This window comes from Denticeps clupeoides, chromosome 20 (genome assembly GCF_900700375.1).
Source record: "Denticeps clupeoides chromosome 20, fDenClu1.1, whole genome shotgun sequence".
In the NCBI taxonomy this organism is placed as follows: Eukaryota; Metazoa; Chordata; class Actinopteri; order Clupeiformes; family Denticipitidae; genus Denticeps; species Denticeps clupeoides.
The window spans coordinates 7,704,129-7,726,141 of record NC_041726.1 but is presented as its reverse complement, the minus strand read 5'-3'; the positions used below and the strand labels follow the sequence as shown (position 1 = coordinate 7,726,141).

The 22,013-nt window shown below is 46.9% G+C and overlaps 1 protein-coding gene across 1 annotated transcript in view; it reads left to right on the top strand.

Moving 5' to 3' along the window:
• The first annotated feature begins 5,595 nt into the window (after positions 1-5,595).
• The window catches only part of atxn1a (ataxin 1a), a 68,566-nt gene continuing 52,148 nt past the window's right edge, over positions 5,596-22,013 (top strand). The window contains exon 1 of the mRNA XM_028963553.1: positions 5,596-5,725. The gene's annotated coding sequence lies outside the window, so the exon portion shown is untranslated. The remainder of the gene's footprint in view (positions 5,726-22,013) is intronic.

Here is a 22,013-nt window from a genome sequence, read left to right as displayed (position 1 = left end):
CCTTATTTTATAATGGTGGATTTTCCAGTTGATACAAGTTAACATGTATAACAAGCGACAGACCCCAATTGGCTCTGAACACAAGCAAATGTTCCCAAATTTCCATCGCTCTATTTTCAGGTTTCACGGTGGGAAAGGAAGTTCATTGGACTCTGACTGCAGAATGTGTTGTTTTCTTGGTTCTAAAGACCTCAGTCTCCTTCGACACTGTGATGGTGTACCATTGGCTGGATTCTCTTCTCTTTGGTCTGCATGACTTATTTTATCCACAGAGGGCCAGTATATACACAGTATGGACTAATCAATTAGTATGGGGTCTCAAGAGACTTGAATCCATGAAAATCCCAAAATGAACAATGGACCTCCCTGTTCTGTACCATCGGTTCACCATCAAGAGGTCTAAGCTATCAAACTAGTCTAACCAGGAACATTCTCAAAATGTCAAAATGGTGGGGAATTAGGGTGGTAGTGGCCTAGTGGGTAACACACTCGCCTATGAACCAGAAGACCCGGGTTCGAATCCCGCTTACTACCATTGTGTCCCTGAGCAAGACACTTAACCCTAAAAATTGCTCCAGGGAGACTGTCCCTGTAACTACTGATTGTAAGTCGCTCTGGATAAGGGCGTCTGATAAATGCCATAAATGTAAATGTAAATGTAATTGCAAAATGTTTTTAGCAATTTTTGCTCAGGTGAACAGCCATCCATGTTGGTAATAAACTTGCAGCAAAATGTTACAGGTTCAAATTACACAAACTACCATTTCGACATGCAGTAGTTACTAGATATATAAAATACATTTCAGCAAGAAATCTAATTAGACTTCACTCTCTTTCCAATCAGCAATTGGAATGTCTATCTGAATGATATTTGAACAGTCTTGGATTATTTAAGAAGTAATCTTGGGCTAAAGCTCTGTTAATGTCAGAGAAGAGGAATCTACATCGCCTATTCACTTGAGCGCATTCGTCAGGAGGCTACGCTTGTAATCTGTGTGGGATTTCACATAATCTGGTGGTGGGGGGGGCTCACTTTCATTCCAATTCCAGCAGCCGAATGTGATCCTAACTGCTGGACTCCCGGACCACTGATGTTCAACATATTCCTGAGTGTTATTTTCCTTTGTAACCCCAGTTTTAGAAAGCAGACCGGCATTTTATTTCTTTAGACATTTATATTTACGGCATTTATCAGATGCCCTTATCCAGAGCGATTTACAATCAGTAGTGACAGGGACAGTCCCCCTGGAGGTGCTCAGAGTTAGGTGTCTTGCTCAGGGACACAATAGTTGTAGTGGGGTTTGAACCTGGGTCTTCTGGTTGAAATATGTTTATACCACTGCATGGTTAGGAAATCTTGGCCATCAATGATACAGTGGACATCAAAATCGGACAAAAACAGTGACTAAAGGTCCATTGCATTTTTTTCCCCAAGATGTCAAGCGTTCTCTGCAGGCACCAAGCGTGCAGCTCTTCAGTGGGTTGTAATGAAAGACAAGGAGGGGATGGATATGAAGAACCAAATTCCTCAAAGGTTTGGATGAGTGTCCTCCTGCAGGCGTGGTAGTCTCTAAAGAACCCAGGAATTTGATATTCCGCTTGGACGTTTTTTGCTCCTCCCGGGGATCAGATAGGTTTGAGCATTTATCATTAATCAGTCTGATGCTTGCGGCTGAATGAAAAGGCCGACCCCCGCTATCGCAGTGCCGAAACAGCGATGAACCTTCTGACACGAACAGGTGTCTCTGCTGCATAATGCATCGGCTATGAATAACTTCACGGCTACCCGCAGATCGTGGGTGGACAAAGTCCCCTCACCTCACCGCCTCTGCAGGAAGAGGGAAGGCCGGGGAGGCGTCGGCTCCACGATGGTCCTCATGACGGCGAGCAGGAGGCGGAGGCGGTGATTAATGGCCGAGCGGCGGTGTACATGTGCACCGGACAGGTACAGAGTGAGACAGCTGTCACATTCGCTCATCTGCTGTCATGTCACCTCTCTCCTTTCAACTGGTATCACCTCCTCCTCTGCCCTCACCAGATCCCTTTCCATCCTATCATCTTCCTTGTCTTGCCCCTTTCTTGGTTGCTCCTGTTTCTTCTCCACTGCTTGTGTTTCTGCATTCTTCTACTCCCGTGTCTAGTTTCATCTGCTCACATCTACATCTTTTATTTTGGTGTTGCCGTCCCGACTCATTTTATGTCCTCTCATCCCTGTTCCTCCTTTCATCTTCTCTCTTCTCTCCCCTTGTCTTGCTCCTTCTCCCTCCTGTCTGGTGCTCTAATCTCGTCTCCTCTGCTTGACTCCCTTTTCACATCAATCGACCTGTATCTCATTTTATCTCCTCACTTCTCCTCTCATCTCCCTTCCATTTCTCTCTAATTATCTATTTTGGTCTCCTTTCATTTTATTTGCTCTCATCTATCATTCCCTCTTACCCTCCTCACCCCTCTTTCTATCCCTCTGTCTCACCTTCTCCGTCTGACGGTCCTCCACACAGTTGAACATGTTCATCTGTACGGCTTCCTGCATCCATTATTTAGACGACCCCTCTGTGACCTTCTTTGAGAGCAACACGTGGCGGAGTGTACCAACGTCCCTCAACCTGGTAGATAAAGGCCTGAGGGAGGTGGCGTCCTTGGGCCGAAACCCCTGCGCTTGTCAATATTTAACCATCCCCACATATGCCAGGACCTGCATGCGGGAAAGACCATTATGCCCCGAGGGGGGGGAGTGATCATTTTACAGGCCACTTGGCTAAAGCGACACGCATTTTATGGTAGCTGCGATGATCTGACGCATCAAGGCCTCTCAGGTCCATCAGCGTTGCACCCAGGCTGATTCACGGAACGTTGATTCAGCCAAGTCCACGTTTGAAGCTCGGATCCAGACACATTTGCACATCATTAACTTGCTCCATTAGCTACAGGTGTGGTGTGAATATCAATAGACTTTCTGCGCATCCTCCGCAGCCCGTCACATTTCTTCTGATGAGCGTAAGTCACTTTTCATCTCCAGGATTATGCATTATTCAGATGTTGTCGCGCCCCTGCTCTCTCTCTCTCACGCTCCTTTTCCCTCCTCCCTCGCCACGTCTCTGTCGGAGGGCGAAGATTTCTTGCTGACTGTGTGTGTACTGACGGCTTACCCAGCCACTAATTAGGGCTAAACTTTCTAAAGATCACATTCAGTGCATCAAGATTAGTGCTAATCTGTCTGTGCTGAACAAGTTGATTAAATTGGGTGCTCTTAATACAGAGATTAGGAAGCCTCCGTGTCTAATCTGAGAACTTCATTTCCCCGCACTACAGAGCTAGGTGATGAGGCGGGGAAAACTCGTGCAAGTGTGAGATTTCGGCCCTGTAGTATTCCGCAGAAGGGCGTCTAGCAAGCCGGATTTGTAAAAAAGCCTTTCGGCCCCTTTGCACAAGGATGGTGTGCTTGCAGTTTTTTTTCTTTTTTTACTCCAAAGGCTTTCGAGCATCATAGTCGTTGTTTTCGCAAATTAATTCGAGTGAAGCTACACCTCACTGCTCTTGTGGTACATCAGACGATTAGTGAAGTGGAAAATCCCAGAATGCCCTTGTGCAGCTCACAGGACGACACGAAAGAACATAAACAGAAAATCCTGTTTGCATCAAATGACGCTCGTGCAGAGTTGTGTAACTGCGCCAGCCATGTCTACCGCTGTACATCTGCGCCGCATTCTTTGCGCTGAGCTGCTACTCCCCTTCCCTCGTTTGACGGCTCGTGGTAAGTCGATGCATTCGCCCAAATCACACAATTCTACTGTGACTTGTGCACAGGTGGGGTTTCCACAGCTGCAGCGCCACATTCTACCACTGGAGTGTGCTACACGTAAATTCCTCACGTCATCTCAAAGGCCTCCTCCGTGTGAGCGCTGGATTTACGGTATTTCTTTTTCGGATCCATGGACCCACACCCGTGCCAGGAATCATCGAACCTGACACGAAAATGCATAGTGGGGTGCTGGCCCACGAACTACATCTTGAACTGATCCTCGGAAACTCGCGTGGAAGGGCAGAAGTGTACAACAGGCAGGCAACTAGGTGTGGCTCGGTCTCCGAACAAGTCCAAACAAATTAGGCCGATGCCATTAGCATTTTAATAAAAATCTGAACACATTTTTTAAAATGTCTAGTTGGCTTTGTGCTTTTGAATCCACTTTAACTTTTGACATGTAATGAATGGGAATTGTGCATTTAGGAATTCTCCCAACCTAAGCTCAAACCCCCAACCTAAGCTCATTTCAGGTCTTTGTCCAGGTACAGGTGTGTGGTGACTCTTGGACACTGTCCATATTGAGGCCACTGAATGGGTCCCCATTGCTTTCAGGGAGGCACTATTACAGTATAATTACAGCATTGCAGCCTTACTGTAAGCATTGCAACATTGAGAGACTAAAAAAAGTTATATTGCTGCGTGGACTTTACTCCTCCAGTCCGTGACTTCAGGTCCGCGGGGCCTATGTGCTCTATTTGCCATTTTCCCATCATTACTGTGCTGGCAGTGTGGCCAAGGCAGCGTCTGAGGTCCAGCTGTGACTTCACAGGTCAGGAATGGGGATGCATGCTTGGGTGGAGTGCGGGCGCCGATGAATGCAATCGCTATAGCAACACGCACGTACACACATTTGGAAATCCCCATCTTTCATGGCAATAAAAAGTTTGACCTTTTTTTTTGCTTTTTCTCTCGCTCTCACTCAACAGAGGATATTTTGGCCAGAATGAAAACGAACCTGGAATTAGTCACTAGGCTCTGAATCAATGGTAAATGCAGCCTGCGCCCACATCACAGCGAGGTTCATCGCCACAGATGTGGTGACTTGTAAGCAAACATGACTAAGCACCTTGCTTATCTCCCACTACAAATGTCCCCCCGGGCAATTCGATGTCTAAACCGAACGGGAAAACCAGATTAGCAGTTATGCATCATGTGCCAGGCTTGATATATTTCATATGTAGAGAGAGACAACGATGAAATATTGGAAGTGCAATTGATTGTCATGCATGTCTCTTTTTTTGCACATTTTGCACAGTGACGTGCATCTTCCTGCTCCGCTGTGCAAACGGGGTCAAACGTGGAAAACGTGACTTTGCTCCCTTGGCGGAGAAGTTTAATTAATTGTTGGTCCATTTGCACATTCATAAATCAAAACTGCACAATATCGACCCTTTCTCCTCTTGCAGAGCACCAGCACAATTTCTTGTGCTCCGATAGTAAATGTACTTCTGCTTTATACAATTTGGTGTCTTTGCACATTCACACGGCGATTCGAATTTGTGTCCAATCTAAGTGGAAATGTCCGCAATTAGGCTGAATGCGCGCTCGCATGATTTATTCATCGGGCCGGTAATTAAAACGCAATGAAGGCGTCACTGCGTGTGTGTATTACAGCTCTGTTTGGTCTGCTTCCATTTTTTTTATTTATTTTTTTTTTTGCACGGAGCGCAAACCTTTAGCTTCAGCGGGGCCGGCCAACTGCTCCATATTTGGATTACACGTTCTCACACACACACACACACACACACACACACACACACACACACACACGCACGCAGGCCGACGGGAGGAGGGGGGCAGAGCGACTGAGCCATTAGCTCCGCTGCAGCAGACACCGTCGCACCAGTGGAGGGGAGACCGGAGCGGGGAGCCCCGGCGGCGGCACGGAGAGGCGCGGACTCCGCGGCGCGTCGCAACCCGACAGTAAGTGCGCGTTTCCCGCACGCCTGTCCGCCGACCGAGAAGCAAAGAGGGAAAAACACATGCAAGGAATACCAAAAAAAGAAAACGCGCGAATAAAAACGCCTCGTACGCGGACGCTTGGCGTTACTTTAGCGAGGAAAAAAGGCGGCGACTCCCGGGTCCCGTGGCCGAGCGGGGAGCGCTCCTGCCGGGCGAGAGCCCTACTTAAACTGCGCCACCGCCGCACGTCCTCCTAAGTTTTCCTCCCCGCCGTAACACCGGAGCGCGGACTCGGTCACTTTCAAACAATAAATGTGCTTCAGATACAAAAATAAAATTAATAATAATAAAAAAAAGAAACCTAAATAACAGTAACGATTCGCGTTTCATCTAACCAAGTTCGGAGCGTCGATCTCGGACAGGCTTCCGTCTTTCTTTTTTCTTTTTTTTTTTTTGCCAAAGCGAGCCGGGAACTCGCGACTCTGCCGGTTTATAGTAGTCGACCTTTACAAAAAGAAAAAAAAAGAAAAAGTCGAAAAGAAAGAATCCGTGTAGTACGAGCGCAACCTCATTGACTGCCGCTGCGCGTAAAGGACATCGCCTGTGCGCAGCCGCCGATCGCCCCGCCGGCCCGTGACGTCACGCAGCCCGGCTCTGCCCCGTTATGTAACGCGCCGCCGGGATCCCTGCGACGGTCGGGTCTCGTCCCAAGCTCAGCACGACCTGCACACTGTGGCGATTTTTTTTATTTTTATTTTTTCGTTGTCGTCGGTGAACGTTGCAGAACGTGCCACGCATCCCGCCGCCACGTCCCTTCTCCAAGTTAACGAGCCAGCAGCTGCTGTTACGGAGACGCGATGGAATTTAATCCGCAGATATATGCACGTTGCGTCGCCTGAAGCGGCATCCTCAGAAAAGGACACATCTGGCGCATCTGTATTTACCCTCGCGCTGGCCTGCGCAAAAAAAACAGCGTCGCTACGTGCAAAAAATATTTGCACTTTCCCGTTTACAGTACAGGCCAAACGTTTGATTGTAAGTCGCTCTGGATAAGGGCGTCTGATAAATGCTGTAAATGTAAATGTAAATGTTTGGACACACCTTCTCATTCAATGCGTTTTCTTTATTTTTATTACCATTTACGTTGGTAGATTCTCCCTGAAGGCATCACAACTATGAATGAACACATGTGGAGTTTGTACTTAACAAAAAGTGGAGACCTGACCTCCACAGTCACCGGACCTGAACCCAATGCAGATGGTTTGGGGTGAGCTGGACCAACAAGTGCTAAACACCTCTGGGAACTCCTTCAAGACTGTTGGAAAACCATTTCAGGCGACGACCTCTTGAAGCTCATCGAGAGAATGCCAAGAGTGTGCAAAGCAGTAATCAGAGCAAAGAAACTAGAATATAAAACATGTTTTCAGTTATTTCACCTTTTTTTGTTAAGTACATAACTCCACATTCATAGTTTTGATGCCTTCAGTGAGAATCTACCAACGTAAATGGTCATGAAAATAAAGAAAACACGTTGAATGACAAGTTGTGTCCAAACTTTTGGCCTGTGGTGCGTTGAGTTGGTTTTACTTTTTTCTTCCTCTCTTGTTGCGACCGGGCCACGGGCGTGGACGCTGTGACTTTGGGTGTTTTCTGCCCGAGCCGGCTGCTGCAAGTGCAACACCCCGCGGGGCTTAGCAGCCTTGTGTCGAGCGGCGTACTACACGCCCGCTACAGTCGTGTTTGGCAAGCGGGCTTCGGGCCACGTTTACAGGCTAACGAGGCGGGATTAAGGCCGTCCGCCTAATCGCGGCCTCCACCGAGCACCCGGGGATGTTTCGGCCTGGCCTGACCTGTCCTGTCGCCGTGGCGCCCCCCCCCTCAGGGCTTTCTTTTTCACCGGCGCATTCTTTTAAGGCCGTGCGCTCGCCGAGGCTTTGTGACTGACAGGTGCAGCCTGGCTTAACCTTTCATGCCCGACTGGGAGTCGAGAGACACACCCCTTACACCCCTGTGGACAAAAGCGAGAGTGTGCTTTTAAAACGGCGCGGTGCGCTGGCCGACGCAGTCCAGCCGCGGCGAAATTTGTTTGAGGATGGGCGGGTCGCAACGCAACGCGAGGGAGAGCAGGCTGCAATCCAGAGGCCGATCCAGACAGGCTTCGCCTGTAACACTCCTTCAGAGCTATGCATTCATGGGAATGACACCCAGCGCGGCCTGGTCCGGCCTCACCGTACACACCGCTCAATCACGCAACCTCGTCCCTCTTACCTCCCTGAAAAACGTGGCGGTCGAGTGAACCGTCCGAGTAGACGCTCCGCAGGATGCCTGCCCGGTGTCGGAGGAAAAGGAAGGGAGGACCGTCGACACTCGCTGCGGCTCTACTCTGCTCCTCTTTTGTGAGCCTGTGCTGGAGAGCTTTCCCTTTCTTTTCTTTTTTTTTTTTTTTTCGGCTCTTTGTTGTTTCGCTCCAACACAGAGCTGAGAAACATCCCTCTCTGGTGTGAGAGAGGATGCCGGCATCCAGAAGACGCCTTTATGTGGGGGACCCTGAATAGAAGGCCATCATACTTGTACTACATTGTACTACATTGCATGCTAATAACATCTATTATGTGTTTTAGTTCACGATTGTCTCAAAAGTGGAAGAACAAAAACCTCCCGAAGCATAAACGCATCGGTGCAAATATGTAGTTCGTAGTACAAGTTCCTGTGGAACGGATCATTTGGCAGGAAGTTAAGATCCCATACGCTGGTGTTGGCAGTGCGGCCCGAGGTCGTCAGAATCGATCGATGGCCAAAAAGCTGAATGGCAGAGCGAGCGAATATTGCTGATGACATTCGTCAGAGCAGGCCAATCGATGGCCTCTATGTGGCTCTCCTGCTGTGGAAATCCCGTTTGTGCCTCCTAAGGGACCTTTATGAAGGTTGGGATCAGGCAGTTCTACACGGAACATTATATATGCATTTACATTTACAGCATTTATCAGACGCCCTTATCCAGAGCGACTTACAATCAGTAGTTACAGGGACAGTCCCCCCCTGGAGACACTCAGGGTTAAGTGTCTTGCTCAGGGACACGATGGTAGTAAGTGGGGTTTGAACCTGGGTCTTCTGGTTCATAGGCGAGTGTGTTACCCACTAGGCTACTACCACCCTGCAGTCATTTATACAGGTGGGCCATTGGGACCGAGTTCTTTAAATTCGTTCCCCTGGGGTCACGAAGGGTTAAACGTAGTGCCGGTTCCGTGTTTTAGTTGCAACCTTTGCACCGGGCCGGCGGATTTCAGTAATTAGGTCAGCCGGCCTGAGCTATGGTGACAAACAAACCTGGTGTGTTGGAATAAAATCCCGGCAAGGACATTTCCATTTCTGAACTCCCCACTTCCCCCTTGCAGAGAACCAGGGGTTCTGGTGAAGTGAACGAGGGGAGGGTTGGAGCGAAGTGAGAAGTCAGCGTTTTTTTTCACGTTTTTGACACAGCCCTCGTAAAACTTGGTGGGGCGAACCACTAGGGGGGGGGGTTCTCCAGACAAGACTCAAGGCAACACAGGACACTGCTAGCAATGAGGAACTCGGCACAGAGACTGACAGCAAGGCCCTCTATCTTTAGCCGGTTTGCCATCACCGCATCGTTTCGCCGGTCAGCGCTTACGACTCGGGCGCTATTAAAATGCGACGGGCGACGAGGATGTTTCTGCTTGCAAATGTTCCCGCGTGGGTGTTCCTGCTTCAGAACTTAGCTCGAATGAAAGGGCTCTTTTATTTGGCGAAAAAGTGGGAGTCTAACATCCGCTACGCCTGATGTGCGCTTTATTTCGGTGTGGCGCAGCGATGATGTGCTGCACTTAAAAAGGGTCTTAGCGCACTCTGGTCACTGTGCTTTAAACGAAACGAACAAGTGGCCCGGAGATAATTAGGTGCCTTGAGGAAATGCGGAGCTGGAGTTCCGGGGCTCGGCTTTGTAGAAGGTCTGTGGTGGACCGGGCCTGTTGGGTACGTGCAGGCCGTTTCGGGAATGAGCATCAGGCCAGACGCCAATTAAGGGACTCACAGTGAGGATTCTTGACCCAATCGGCCCATGTTACTGCCGACGTCAGTCTTTTCACCCGAAAGCCATCGTACCAGCAGGGCGTGGCGTGTGGGAATGGGAGCAACAGCATGAGTTCAACCCATCTCCCGTGAACCTTGCACTATTACCGGTAATTCAGAGGGAATTGAAGGCATTGAACTGTTGGACTGAAGTACTGGATGAGGCTGAAGTCCAGTTCCATTGTCATGACCTGAACTGGCCCTGGCACTCCGGGCCAGGTTTTCCTAGTGCTCCATTTCATGTGTACCCTAATTTGCCATGATTGTGCTCCCCTGTTTCTATTAAAGTACATTTACATTTACAGCATTTATCAGACGCCCTTATCCAGAGCGACTTACAATCAGTAGTTACAGGGACAGTCCCCCCCTGGAGACACTCAGGGTTAAGTGTCTTGCTCAGGGACACAATGGTAGTAAGTGGGATTTGAACCTGGGTCTTCTGGTTCATAGGCGAGTGTGTTACCCACTAGGCTACTACCACCCTACAGGTGACTATTCATTCAGGGTACCCATGTTCGACTATCGTCATGCCCTTGTTACGTGTTTCTTGTCCATGTGATGTTTCTGTCATTAAACCCTTGCCGTTTCCAAGGAGTTGTGTGTGTGCGGCCTTCCCGAGTCGTCCAGGTACAAATCCCGGGAAGAAATCCATTCTCTACACGCAGCCACCAGTCCTGCAGGACAGGACAGGCTTTAATAGGTTTTGATTGCAAAAAGGGATACGTGATAAATCCTGAAGAGGAACAAAACGTTCCCTCCCATGGCGCGTTAAATGCAGCGCCTTCAAACGGTGGACGAGCAGCCACAACGCGCACAGGGGCAGGAAGGTGACGCTCGTAGGGGTGATACGGAGCGTCGCGCCAAGTGGCGCACCGTCAGAAGCGAATGGGGATATGTATCAAGGAAGGAATTCAATAACAGGAAAACGGCACTGATACAAACAGTCTGAGCACCGAAACCCACCCTCGCCGCTGTTATCGTTGGCATGCCAAATGTGGCCACCGGGACACGCTTCTGTTGTGCCTGGGTTGGCTCAGATGACGGCTGTGTCCAGGGGAGTGTCCAGGGGAGAGCCAGATGGGACTTTACTCCAGTCTGTATTTCCTGGAGGCGAGGCGGACGGGGGGGTTCGAGGCTCTCCTGGCTCATCCTGAGCTGGGTGCAGACTGGCACTCAGAGTCCACGGCGGCGAAATTCGTCTCGGCGCCCGGCGACAGTTCGGTTTCGTTGAACTACTCGCGGAGAGCATCTTCGGGGACCGTGCCAGGCGCACATTCCTCGATTTCACATTTTTTTTCTTTCCATCGCACCCCCCTCACGGAAGTATCTTTCTCTGCCAAAGGTTGTTTGACGTTCGGTGACATGGAACCTTCAAATGCCGGTAATCCTTTGATCACAATTCTTCACGGCCGTTACCCTGTACCCATCATTACCATACACAGCTAGATTTTATTTTTAATCCCCCTTCTGCCTGCGTTTATTGAAACATTTATTAACCTGCTGGGCTTTAAATGAAGTCCGAAATCAAACGAGCAGTGGCAGAGTTTACGGGCAGAAGAGAAGCGGCGCGGCAGGCCGGGGCCTGATGAGGAGTGACGGATATAAACGAGGCTTATCCAGGGGCGGCGGTGCCGCAGCTTCCCGAGCGGGGCACCTGACGGCGGGAGAGCCTCGGCACTCTGGCACAGCACCTTATGGAGCATTCAAAGACGGGTTCTGTTTTTTATGATGCATCATTTTCCACGCGCAGGTGAGCCGCCCTTGATGGCCTCCTATAGGGGCTGCTACACAGCATAGGTGGCGAGGCACCAGCCTACGTTTCCCAGTACATCTGTTCTCGCTGTGTTTTCATCTAAAAATAGAGGGCCTGTGGGTGTGATAGAGCAGTCTGGCGAAGGTCAGGTCCAGGGGTCATTTCCATTAGCTGACAGCTCTGTTGAACAGGCAAACGTGTCAAAGGAAGGGTGCCACGGCAGAAAGGACACACAGTGTGGGGTCAGTCGAGCGATCACCCCTATATACATGTCCTCTCGAACCAACGCAGGAAATGAATGCCTTGGCATTTTGAGCGTGACACGCGTCCTCTGTGGTGTCAGCCTGGAATGATACATTAAAACGTGGCTAACTTGTGTGTATGCGTGTTTGGCCATCCGGTCTAAATTCCTGAGGCAGGAACATCATGGAACATCCATACTGAATGTAGTAAAATGAAATCAATCAGCCCTGCGCCGTCACGGTGCATCAGTCGGCTTAAATGCATGGCCAGCCAAGTTGAATGGGCAAGAGTTCTACCATTTTTAATACCATGGGGAGAAAATGTGTGTGTGTGTGTGTGTGTATATATATATATATATATATATATATATACACACACACACACACACACACACATATGTGTGTATATGAGAACAATGATATAATAAGGACTAAAACAGACATTTAGTTAAACTGAATATTTTTGTAGGGCACTATTATTTCCACGATGCAGAAGAATCACGGAATCCAGCAAATAAAACGAATGTAAATGCGCGGTCATCGATGGCAAAGAGGCTGTCTGTGCCGAATCCGGACCACAAAAATGGCAGAATTCAACTCAAATTGCTAAGGTTAAAGCGGAACAATTCCCAAACTATTTTTTATGAATCAGATGAACAACTCCCTTGTAAGAACATATGCGACGACCACTTACAGTCAATAACTCTTATCACAGAGACAAAACAGAGAAAAGAAGCAAACTAGCCATGCGAACAAGTCAGCTGATTTAAAACGTGGTTTTATTATCGTGGTTCCAATTCATTATGCAAGTGGGCACAACTTTTTCATATTCCATGTCTCCACAATTTTTATTTATTTGCTACGTTTTTTTTTTATGTCGAGGCGAATGCGTTATATTGTGACATAGTTCTTTGCATGAAATGCACATATCATTTCCATGTAAATAGTTTAAAAAAGCAAAGAGTAAATGCCCATGTACTTTGTTGAACAGTGATTAAATGTGACTTGTCATATTACAGGTTATTTTTTCCCCACCCACATCGTAATCACATAGTTTTTAGGTGAATAAATAAGTTTATAATGGAAAACATGGAATTAAGAAGAATTAAAATGGGAAAAAAAACGGAATTTAGGAAAAACTAAAATGGATTTCATATGACCCTGTTTTTGCCACGTTCTGCTGCAAATTGTGTTTAATACACATCAATATCTGTGTGTCTTTTTATTACCACAGAGCTGAGCAAATTGTGTTTAATACAAATCAATATCTGAGTGTCTTTTTATTACCACAGAGCTGTAATTTGGTTCCAAAAAGAACATTTCTGGTACTCGCTTGCGTTGCATGCGTGTTATTGTGTGTAGCATGCAGACAGGGTTTTGTGGTGTTTGGGTTATGAACGATATGCGAGAGCTCAGAGGGACCATCCCTGTTGCCGAAAGCCTGGGCGTGTGTTTGTTGCCTGGCGGTTTACCAAGCGGCAGAGGTTAACGCTCAGCAGCCCCGTTCCAAGCTGACATGGTCTGAAAGTTGAACGTCCTCGGCGTTCGGCTGGTCTGTGCGTTCATCTCCCCTCGGGGGGTTAGGGATGGACAGCCACGGTTAATAGCAGAACCCTGTGGGTTCTATCTTAAAGCGAAAGGACTGATATGGCAGAACGTGGTCTGAAAGTTCTTATTTCCGTGGTTCCAGAAATGCAAAACCAACAATGCAGTGGACCAAGCTGGTTATAGATACAGGCTGGTTAAAGGCCACAGTGTTGAAACAGAAAGACATCAGCCTTAAAATGTGTTTTTTTGCAGAGTTGTGTGTGAAGTTTATTAAGAAGCAAGAAAGAAACGCTCGGTTTTGTGGAACCGACCCTTCGCAGGAACAAGAACACAAGGGTTACCAAACGGTCTCCTTGGCAAAACCTGGGTGGGGGCAGGGAGTTTGCACGAAGTTGCTTGCTTTGCAAGTTTCATTGAACTTTTGCAGAGTGTGCTCAGGGTTTAGCGCTGTTTGCCAAGTGCAGCACATGATTGGGCCATCAATAGTAACGTTGCTCAATCTCGGCCGTTCGATCTCGGGATTTGCGTGTTGTCGTTCGAGGTCTGGATTTCATAATTCTCTGTAAAAGCGTTAATCGTTACTCCAGATCTTCGATTTGCTGCCCTGGCAGAATGAGCGGAGCCAGGCCTTGTGAAATCCTTCTTTTTTTTTTTTTTTTTTTTTCTCGCATGTTCTTTTTCTTCTTTTCCGTGTCCTGTGCAGAGGTTAAGGCTCGTGTCCAAGAGACACTGGAGTTGATTGTTCCCCCTGCCTCTCTCCTCAAAATTGTTCAGGCCTCGGGGACCGGTGCCAAGCGGCTGTGGAATTGACTAATGCCACATGCTTTCCAAGAGATGCCACAACACGATAGCCCGCCATGGCACCTACCCATATTTATGGCCCGGAGCCTTTTATTTGCTGCACTCACTGTTCAGCGGCACAGTAATCCCATTAGCTGATCCACCGAAGGGCAGAACGAATGGGGAGTCGCTCCCGCTTTGATAAAGGAAAACAAAGGCCTCATTAGTCAGGTACCGTCATAATTGTTAGTGTGTGTTTACCTATGGACTGGTGTTCTAATAGAGGGCACGACCGTAGCCACGCCCACTCCGCTTCAGCGGCACTCGCTCGGTTCCATGTCAAGTCACCCTTGCACAGTACATTATGTATTTTGTTTTTTGAGAGGTGTTTAATGACCACGCCCGTAGTGAAGGTATGGTCTGAACACGTGGCATGCATGATGGGTAGTACTAGGGAGCTGGTCGAGATAAAAATGCGATTTTTTTTTTTTGTTCAACGGAAAGTAAAGCAACGGCCAAGAGGGCTTGAGTGACATTTGAGTGAAGTTTTTTTGTTGTTGTTGTTTATTTCATAATTTAAAATTAATGTTTGTCATAAAAAGCAATTTTAGTTCCAGTTTCGATTAACGGAAAAAAAAAAAACATTTTCAACTTAGTCAACTCATTCTGCAGATAAATTATTAGAAAACAGTTTTGTTTACTGAAAATTGTGAATTAAATTTGAGTGCACCATGCATAAATGTAAGTAACTTGCATTGTGGAAGTGGGTGTACTCCTGTGTGCCTTTTAATGCAAAATGTTGGAGCCCCATTAGAAATCGCTGAGACAAAAAATTCAGTGCATACGGACAGAACCACGCTGTGTCTGTCCGTATGCACGGGAGTGTGTTTCCTTTCACATAGACTAAGCGCAGCCAACACGCAGCACCAGAAAATAGTGGGGTGTAACAGATGAAACTCCAGCTGTTGTCACGGTAACAGTGATACTGCCCTGCCACAGGGGCCTTTTTGGTTGGGTGGTGAGGGGGCAACATTGCACCAGTCTGTTGCACTGTGGCAGACATTCGGACGTTGAGAACACAGATTAGAAAACACAGTTACAACATATTTGTCGTCACATTCAACAGAATTGATTAAAGAAAAGAACACAGTGGCTTTTGCCAACACTGCTTACATGGCGCAATATTGTTGTAATATTAATATTAACATGTCCTGTAATAGCAATGGAGCATGTTGCTTCATATTTCGAGGATGTGATGAATATTCAGTGGTAAGAAAATGAAATCAATCATGTTGTTTTATTGATCTCTGTGCCCCACCGTGCTTCCCTTTGAACCTTCCTTCTTCCTGTCCTACTATCAGGGCTGGGTATTATATCTCATACATGCAATCAATATGCAATATGCATAAAATGATTCAGAAAAATGAATTTTCCAGCACATTAAATATTGCCATGGAAGCCTGTACTGTGCGCGTCTCCTGCCATGTTTTATATGACGCTGCAGCAGGGACCCGGAGGAACGTTTTAGGCCGTGACAGCTTCTGGACGCCGTCCAACAGGCCTCACATCTCAGCAGATATCATTAGCCTTGATGTGCATTAAGTAACAGGCGTGTAGAGTGCAGAGGAATGCAAACACCCCTCTGTGCTCGTGTGTGTGTGTGCGCGTGTGTGTGTGCGCGTGCGTGTGTGTGCTTGCGTGCCCTCAATCTGTCGCCTCAACCTTTGTTACATAACCAGGGCAGAGAAGAGAAACCAGCAGCGTGTGTGAGGCAATTTATACACACACACACACACCCACACACCCGGGATGACGCTTGCTGAGGCTCTTCATGCATAGTGCATGTGTGGAAGTCTTTTGACATTCCTTCGTTTTCGCATTTTAAGTAAAAAATTAAGTAAAAATTAAGTAAACACGGCCTGTGCAAACACGTTCCTTCTCTCTCTTAGCGCCATGTGTCTCTGTCTCCGATACAGATCACAAGGTGAGTCACATGAGGGAGGCGGTCACCAGTCACTTGTCCCTTCCTGTAAACCGGTGCCCGGCTCGTAATCAGAGCGTTCATTCCGGTGACCTCTGACAACTCGATTTTACAATTCCTAGGAAATCGTAGTCTACAGTGTTTTGTATCTTCTATGCTGCTGGGAGCTCCCCTGAATCTGCAGTAAGGAGCAGATGCCTTGAATATCCCACTATTCTCTTTCCATGATTTTGGAATTGTTTTTATTATGTTTCTGCCAAAACAAAATGTCTTCGATGGCGACAGGGAATTAGCTTATGTCTTAATAGAAGATCAAGCCTACCATAACAGAATTTATCACAATATCCACTATAGACTTTATTTCTAAATACGATCAAGTTTAAGATCAAGGATATTGGTTATGGAACACATGTTCATGAGGTTTGGGGTAAGATATTGCAAATAACTGCTAAATTTGTATCTAGACTGTCCCGTGTCATATAACCAGGGATAACTTTTGTCATTAAAATCAACACATTAGACTGAGACTGTAATCAGGGTATATTTAAATGCAGTCTGCGGTGTGGGAATAGTAATTTGTATAATTTTATATAATAATTACTCACTGTCCACACACACCATCCACTCACACAGTGTTTACTAGGGACAATTTAGAGGCTCCAGTTCAACATATATGTGTTTGGTTGGTGAGAGGAGGGCATTTAAATTCCACGTACACATAGCTGGAGCCAGGATCTGAAGTCACAAACTCGTGACTTGGTAACTGCCATGCCACCGGGCCCATATGCTGTGGCTGTTGGCACACTACCAGCAAAAGTTGGGAAAAGTTCAGTGGTCTTGTGTTTTTTGAATTATAGAACAAAACTGAAGACACAGAACTATGAAATAACACACGTGAGGTTATGTAATAAACCAAAAAAAGTCTTTATGAATCAGTAGTGCCATATGTTTTTTCCATTATTAACATATTTATTCACATAAAAACTGTGTGATTAGGGAGTGGGTGGGGAAAAAAGAACAAATGCAATATGACAAATCACATTTAATCGCTTCAACAAAGTGCTTGGGCATTTACTGTTTGCTTTTGTAAACCATTAATCAGAGCACGTAAATAATATGTGCGTTTCGCAATATTACATTTGACAACTAAAGTGCTTCACATTTGAATAATAAAATAATATAGAATAAATAAACATTTTGAAGACAACTTTTTTTTTTACATTAAGAACTGGAACCAAGTTAATAAAAGCACGTTGTGAATCAGCTGAATCAGCCGTCCGCTTTTTCCGTGTTTTCCGCTGAAACCATTGGACCCTGAATCAGGGAGCTGTGAGGGCAGCATTTCGCACTCTTGTCTTCTCTCCGCCACCTTAAGTTGGTCAACAGGGACGGCTTCCAACAGTCCCGGAGGTTTATCATGCTGAACACTTTCTTGTCAATCACTCACGTTAACAAGCATCTCATCAAGCGGCTTTTGACGACGACAATAATGAGCAAAGCATCCATGAAGGTAAAAAGAGGCGACTCTGAAAAACCAGGTTCATCAAACATACTTCACAAAAATCTAAATACGTTTCTGGGAAAGGACTCTTCTCCATCTTAGTCCCCATAGCCGCCAGCTTTCTGTAGATGGGCGAGTCAGGCTTGTGCCCTCCCACGCCGCCCAGCCCCCTGTTATCGTCCCGCTGTCCGAGTGACGGAGCGGGATGTGCAGGGGTCAGTGTGCTTCGCGATGGCGACGTCTTCGCTCTCCCTGGCTGCCTGGCCAATTCGTAGCTGGCCGAAGCTTCCGCTTCGCGGCGGTGGAAATCCACCAGTGGTCAGCTTCCCCCGATCCCTGCCGATGGGAAAAGCAGCGGCCCTGTCGCGTGCGGAATAACTGAGACGAGTCCTAAACTCCGCTGAACGGCCCGCCAGCGGGACAACGGGACACTCGCTTCATCTGACGTGACAGATGCTGGGAGCGGCCCGACAGCATTACCTGCTCTCTCACACACAAACACAAACACACACACGAAGACACCGGGTTCAAAAGGTGCGTGTCTGTTTTATTCATGAAGTGCATGCCCGGGCGGCGTGCCGTGGAGAGAAAATGAAATAGAAATCTCTCGGGAGTGTGTTCAGATTTGTGAAGGCCATGCATATGGAAGTGTGTGTGTGTGTGTGCGTGTGTGTACGTGTGTGTGTGAAGGGAAGTGTTTGAGAAAGCCAGCAAGCGTGTGTTTCCTATGAAACAGGAAAACGTGACATGAGAGACCAGACAGATGTACTGATATATGGTGAAGATGATTCTTGGATAATTGATGGGAGTGAGAGAGTGTGTGTCTGTGTGTGATCCGCAGGGATCTTTGCTGTTGTTTTGTGTGTGTGTATGTGTGTGATCTCAGCAGGCGTCTCTCCTCTCGTAGCTCCTCGTCATGTGTTCTGTCGGTTACCTGATCAAAGCCGCGCCGCGCCTCCCCTCCTCATCATCACCCTCCGCTCTGACGGCTCCCGACCACGCAGAGGATGCTGGGTAATTCCCCCAGGTGAGACGTTGCGGTGTGCTGTGCCACTGCGCTCATTTGGCCTGGATTAGGCCCCACCCCGCCTCCTCACGCCAACGCGCCATGCCGCCGCTCAGGGCCTTCCTGTTGCCGCAGCTATCCCTCTAACACTTCCCAACCGTACCCCCCGTCTCACATGGGCCACCTGTCGTCCCCCAAGGTGCAACACTCTTACTGTTAACCCCGCCTAGGCGATTCACATATTTGGGGCCTCTCCTGACACACCTGCTTATGAACCAGAAGACCACAATGTCACAGGTTCAAACCCCACTTACTACCATTGTGTCCCTGAGCAAGACATTTAACCCTAAGTTGCTCCAGGGGGGGACTGTCCCTGTAACAACTGATTGTAAATCGCTCTGGATAAGGGCATCTGATAAATGCCAGAAATGTAAATGTAAACCTTCAAAAAAGCCTGGTCCCTAAATCTTGATTCCCTAAACCCATACTGGTGTGATGTGCTTCTCACCATGAAGGTGTTCATAAATCCATTTTGTTTATTAGCGTTGACATAGATGTGAGGTTTATTTCTGTTCTACACACTGTAATGCATTCTAGATGCAGTGGTATTTCACGGTGCTATACAAATATTAAAAAAAAGAAGTATTACACATATTTAAAATGACATACGTTATACTAGACATGGGAAGCCTCAAACTCATTCTTGCTCAGACTATTCCTACACCATGTAGGTGTTACGGAGCACATTTGTCCCAGAGTGCACTTCTTCGGACTGGTCTATTTTTTGTCTCGTCTTCACAGTGCAAAGAGCAGGCAATGAGTCGACCCGTGCAACCTGTTGGTTGAGGGATCATGGGATTTGGTCACTGTGATGTAACGGCTCTTTGGGGTGTGATGTCTGAAAGGGGCGGGTCTCACAGCTGTGGGCGGGGCTGCTTCTGTTGAGCGTTACGGCTACAGAACTATCAGAACTGTTACTCTATTAGATTGTTTTTTAATAGTAATATAGAGTATCTGAAGCATGGAGGGTGCAATCTGTATCAAATATTTAACTTTTGGACACTGAAAAACATACGATTGTTTCTTCCATGATGAATTTGTTTCTCTTTGATCCAGCCGGTGCTATAATTAATGTTATTATTATATTGTTCAACATCACCACCAGAAACTGTTTAATAATGTGACTATGATATTATTAGATAATGTCTGTGCCAGACAATCAGAATGCCATTTCAGAACTGGCCTGTGATGCAAATGTAAAGTTGAAGAATGTTTATTGACAGACCATATAAAAGGTTTGACGGACCCACAATTCACGATTTCAAAGTTGCGTACGTTGAGCTCTGACTCTCTTTCCCAGAGTTGTATCTGGAATAGTTTTTAAAAAAGTAACATCAAGCTTGAGTCTTAAAACTGAATTGCACATGGTTTCAAAATACGCCACAATAGGATTTTATGCATGAAGCAGCACACAATAAGTGAAATTACAAATGCGTGTACCGACAAAGAGCCCGAGGGAGGTAAATGCGGAAGAGGAGTGTTGGGCGGAGCAGGGGGATAAAGGTGAGAGATCTGCAGGCCCTTCCCACACTAACGTAAACACAGCTGCTCGGAGGATCGAATTCGGCTCGAGACTGACACACACACACACACACACACACACACACACACACACATGCTGTGTGTGGTTCTCCCGATTTTCCTGGAGGAATCTCGCTCTGTTTACCCAGACCGGAGCGGGCCGACTTTATTTTAGGGTTTTGCTCTCATACTTCAGATAAGTGCGGTATGTTACTATTGTTCATCGAACCGCTGGCCTATTTAGGACAAGAGGAGTTGGCCGGGCGCATTCATAACTCTCCGCTCTCTGTATAAATACACTCCTGCATTAATAACTCTGGCCTTTGTTTGTTTGAAGTGTGTGTGTGTGTGTGTGTGTGTGTGTGTGTGTGTGTTTTTTTGCGTAGCTCATTGAGGCATTTCTGCGGTGGCTTGAATCACTGTAAGACCTTTAATCAGAACTGGGCTCTGGGACGACTGAGTCAAGCGAGACGGAGGGAAGAACAGACCCCCTTGTCCAGAGTGGTCAGTCCAACCCGAGCACTGCGAGACCGCGCCGACACCGGAGGCTGGTGTTTGAATCATTGCCGTTGCTGTGGTTACGGTATTTGAAAAGCAGTCCGTTCTCACGTCGCCCATCGCGTCAAGCCAGACGGCGGAGGGATTGACAGATGGGGTGAACGTGTGTGGAGACGGCCATTACAGCCAATCAGACAGGGGCAGCTTTGGTGGTCCCTTACACCCCTGTCATCACGTTACTCAGCCACAGGCGGAAAACAGACAGGATTCTCTCTTGGTCGGCTGATAATGTGTGTGTGTGTGAATGTGTGCATAATAAATATGTGTGTCAGCAGTGTGAAATTACATATGTGTGTGTGTGTGAGAATGTGTATATGAGTGAATGCGTGTGTGTGTATTTGGCTTGTCATCATATTCCAAGAATGTGTGTGAGCATGTGGGTGGATGTCATGTGTGAACTCTAGAGTGCGAACACATGCGACCGAATTATATTAAAAAAATCTATGTATTCTAAACCAATCAGAGATCGTGAAGGGTGGGGCCTGCCTCTGATTCTCCATGGTCCAGATGTTCTTGTTCTGACCCGAGCCCGACCAGTACAGCTTTTTAAAAGCCCGAACCCGACATTACTGTGGTGGCAGATGTCGGCCAACATGACTTTACCAACATTTTTTTAAAGTAATTTTTCATGGTTATTTTCCATTTTTCTCCACATCTCAGACTACCGTCCATTTCACCGCCTCAGCTTACATTTTAGCGCTAATTAAAATGCGTTACATGACCCCACATTACCGCCCGAGCCCGATGATAATGATAGAAATGAAATGCTGAAAAAAAAAACACTAGAAACATACATATAACACATACATAATTTCATGTAGCCATAAATTTACTGGCCCAGCGTCCCTGCTCCCTGCTGCCTTTCAGCAACAGGCTGAGATGATAATCAAGGTCAAGTCTTTAAAACAGATTTTCTTTTTATTTCATTTATCCGGATTTTATTTCAGCTCAGTAAAGCACTTAAAGCACCAACACATTTTCAGTAAATTTCCTTTCTTGCAGAATTGTGCTTCAAATAAAGAGATTTATGTTAACCGGACTGATATTTACTCGGTTACAATGTTGCCTGTATGCACAGCGATTTAAAAAGGAGAAAAAGTGAACCTGTGAAACTGCGTTATTAAATGCGATGCTGTTGGAAATTTGGTGCCCCAGCTCAATCAGTGCAAAAGATTAGAACCCTGATGGGTATTTGATTCTGTGTGTAAATGACTGAGGTTGTGTTGAAAATGAGCATACCTGAGAACGTTGGTTTAATTTAGAAGCACGT